Here is a 4,332-nt window from a genome sequence, read left to right as displayed (position 1 = left end):
GCTATCCTGTGACAGGGGACATTTACACTGATAATCAGGGCACTGATCATCAGTGTAGCCCCATTAGTGCAGCCTATCAGTGCTTATCAGTGCAGCCTCATCAGTGCACACCAGTGAAGAAGTAAAATATTTATTTGCAAAACCCTATAACAGAAACAAAAAAAACGTTTTTTCCAAAACGTTGTCTTTTTTTGGTTGTTTAGAAAAAAAACAGTGGTGATTAAATACCACCTAAAAAAGCTTTATCGGTCTCAAAAAAAATTTGGTTACAGTGTTGCATTAATGAATTGTCATTCAAAGTGCGACAGTGCTGAAAACTGAAAATTGGCCTGGGCTGGAAGGGGTGAAAGTGCCCAGTAGGGCAAGTGGTTAAGGATGACTCTCTGGCTTCCATACTTTTTACATTACTGAGTTGGAGCATGTATGGACGTACAGTCAGAAGTTTCAAACCTTTTCCTAATCAGTGACAGAGTTTTGAAGTAAAAAAAGGGTAAGCATGGCATTTAGGCAACTAGCATTTTAAGTGGAAGCCTCCAGGTAAGGGACCTAGATACAGGGTGAAGTCTGATAATGTTCTAAACCACAGGTGTCAAACACAAAGCCCGCGGGCCGAATGCGGCCCCCCAGGCCATTTCATGTGGCCCTCGCACCTCTCCTGCAGCATCCCCCTTGTCTCTGCCCCCACATTGTCTCAGTAGTCGGCAGCAGATGGGACAGCTGCAGAAAGGCTTGCCTTTGCCCCCCCTTCACAGCAGTTTGCAGCAGAGAGGAGGGCAGAACTCCTCCTACAGATCCTGCACCTCCCTGTGCAGCCGCAACACCACCTTTTCTCTGCCTCCCCTGGTCTCAGCATTCAGCAGAATCTGGAAGCTGACTCCAGCCCGCCTCTGGTCCTCCTCCAGACCCTGTACTTTCTTTCTCCCAGATCCACCTGCATCTTCTTTCTGGCAGCAGCACAAGGTAAGGGGGTGGATTAGGATGTAAGGAAGGGTGGGTGACTCTTGAAATCTCATGTAAGGGTGTAAGGGTCGTGGGGTGCTCTGGGAATCTAATCTTACAGATATAACCGGCCCTTTGAGGGCAACCATAATGCTAAAGCGGCCCGGGATGAAATTTAGTTTGACATCCCTGTTCTAAACCAACAGAGAACACTATTAAAATGGACACAGATTAGTTTAATATGGACTTGTAAGCTATGGGTATGTAAAAACACTGTAGTTTCTCTCTGGGGGTTTGAGAGAACAGCTATTGGCCATTAGATCTGTTAAGGATTTGCAGATTAAAGACCTGTGTCAACTGGCATTTGCTTTTGTTAGACCATAGAACGCAAACTCTGCTTGTAGCAGGACATGGGTAGATCAAAAGGAGTTCTACTATTGGTCAATGAACTCATATTAGCTAAGGGGCATCCCAAACTGATGTCAAACTTCAACACAAGTCCAAAGCCCATCTACACAGATCCTTACCATCATCTGAGTTTACTGAAAGATACAGTAAAATGTTTTCAAGTAAAAGGATTTAATTCAAACACAAAATGTATTAATTGCCACTTTCTAGAGGTACTTGGCAAAATAGGACACTCAGATGGTATTGCCTTATGACAGCCAGGGCGATTTGGCAGGAACCCCCCCCCCCCCAGAAAACACAATTTATGTGTTCGTATCCTACACGCGTTGTAACTGCAACATAATTAGGTCTCCTATGCCCCCTTGTGGCGCTGCAGGTTAAGCTGCTGTGTTTTTAGTTCAGATTAAATGTTTCATTTTTTTAGCACATTTTATAGAATATACACATTGATCTTTAAAGTAACAGAACACAAAAACTTCAGTCTCCAGAAAATAACCTCTGCATCCACAGCTTTTAATTTGTTGGAATAATAGTTACAGATAAACAGGGTTCACTCCATGTACAATTACCAATACTTTTTTTATACATTTCATATTTCAATAACATCAACACTATATTATTTACAGAGAGCTTATGTACATAAAAATCTTTCTAAAGTCAGTGCATTGTCAATATTTTTATACAAGAATTTACAAAGTGAACATCGTTAACAGTTAATTTAATAAATGTCCTGCTAATCTGAGCTTGTATAATTTAAAAAAATAATTACAACCAAATATAAAACAAATAGGATTTAAAAAAAAAAAAAGACATAAAATGTGCTACCAACATAAATATTATGATTAAGTCTTTATTTCAAGAACAGCCATATTTTCCCCATCGTGGTTTGTTCATAAGTAATTGATATACTGTCATTTATTCACATTTTGAACCAAGAAAATTTTAAGGAACACATTTTGGTGTGTTTGAGTACTGGCAAATGCTAGTAATGGATAATGAATTTGACAGACACAAGCAGGATGCACTTAGTAAGAAGAGAGAAAACGGGCATCATGAGGCCGACACAATCAACCCTTAATCCTTCACGTGGAATAATGATTCCCGAAAAAATGATTGACTGACTCCTGCCCACGGAACTCCATGTCTTACAAAACAAACGCACACGTTAGATACAAAACTGAGATCAAAAAACATTATCAATTGTCCTAACAAAAAAGGTAACAGAGGGCTCTGGAGACTTTGGAAGCACTTAAAGGGAAATGGAGTAATACAAAGCAGCCATTCAGAGGCTGAATCCACCTTTAGTTCAACAAGTTGATGAACATTGGCCACGTTATGGGTACACCCTACAACAAAGGCCTTTACAGCAAGAAGGGGGGGGGGGGAGTAGAGAAAAGTGTGTGCTGTTCTAATAGGTTAGAAGTTTGGTAGGTGGTGCGTGCCAGTGTGATTAAGGCTAACTGCATATCTCCCTATCTGTTTTGAGGAGACATCTGCCTGTCTATGTCTATTCTTACAGTTTTTCTCCTAAATTCTCAAAATTGGATTGGCTGCCACTGCTGCTGTTCACATTAAATTATGGTTATATAATAGGTTATACATGACTTCTACAATTTTAAAATAAATATTGATTTTCAATAGTAACGGAGGAGGTTTAAGCAGGTTTTTCAAAGGAACATATTTTTTTTAATTCCACAGCGAAACAAGCATGCAGCTCACTAAAGTGAAGTTGGGAGAACCATGCACGGTTATTAACCATATCTCATCATGGGCCTACACAATCTGACAGCAGAATTAGGTGTTGCCTGTGTATCAGAAATTTGGACATTAAGTCTGATAACACAATGGTTAAAACCCTATATTCCTCTCTATTGTAGGTAGGGTACACTAATCTTGTAATACATAGAAGAAGCTAAAAAAAACTTAGTGCCAAGTAGACACAGTATACAACTAACAATACCCTGTAGTAGTGTGGAAACGCTTCAATTTTTACTTAAAGTGGAGTTCCACCCATTTTTTGAAGATCCAATTATTCTCATGCCCATCCTGAATGCTGTAATAAATGGCAATTATTTTTTTTTTGTACATATCTTTTTTAACTTTTCTCCTGCAGCACTTCCAGCTGCGGCCACCTAGGCGATTATGTCACTAGGCGATTTGCAAAAGGTCCTAGGATAGCGGCGTCATGTATCCCAGGAGTCCTTGCGAATCGCCTAGTGACGAAATCTTGCAGTATTTCCAAACTGAAAATGACGGGAACAGGAGGATCAGGATGTCATGATTGACAAGTTGCTATAGCAATGGGGTGGGAAGTTCCGTCGACGCCGCCATTGTTATGGCAACTTGTCGGGAAGACAGAGAGCCGCTGAGTGCGCAGACGCGAGATTGGGAGGTGCTTCCTGGGTAGCCAGCTGCACTGAATCTCGGAAACCAAGAGAAGAGGGCTTCAGATGCCCACAGATGACATGGAACCTGCCTGCTTCTGAGATCTAGTTAGTCTTCAAATATTTTAACACAAACTACAGGGACTACACATAGGACATGTTCTAAATGTTTTTAGATATGTTTAAACAGGTACAGAGGAGTGTTTAAAAAAAAGTATTTGGGGCACTGGAACTCTGCTTCAATAAAGGGAGCAAAAAAAAATTATATATGTTATATATATATATATATATATATATATATATATATATATATATATATAGAGAGAGAGAGAGAGAGAGAGAGATGGCATGAACTGTGTTTAACAACACGCATTTAAAAGGAGAATTACCTAGTAAATTTCCAAGGAATAAATGGCACTAACTAATCTGAATATGACTAACACTGTGTAGTAATAGAGCAGGGTTCCCGCCTAGCACACAACATTTGGCTGCTTAGCGCTCTGGTCTGAACTTTACGTAACAGCAGATTATTTACAGAACTTGTGCATTGTATGGTTGTGTCATGCCACTGCTGGTAAAGCCTATAAAGGTGCTTTGGGAA

This window comes from Pelophylax lessonae (genome assembly GCF_965119305.1).
Source record: "Pelophylax lessonae genome assembly, chromosome: 2".
In the NCBI taxonomy this organism is placed as follows: Eukaryota; Metazoa; Chordata; class Amphibia; order Anura; family Ranidae; genus Pelophylax; species Pelophylax lessonae.
This window is presented reverse-complemented; position numbering follows the sequence as displayed.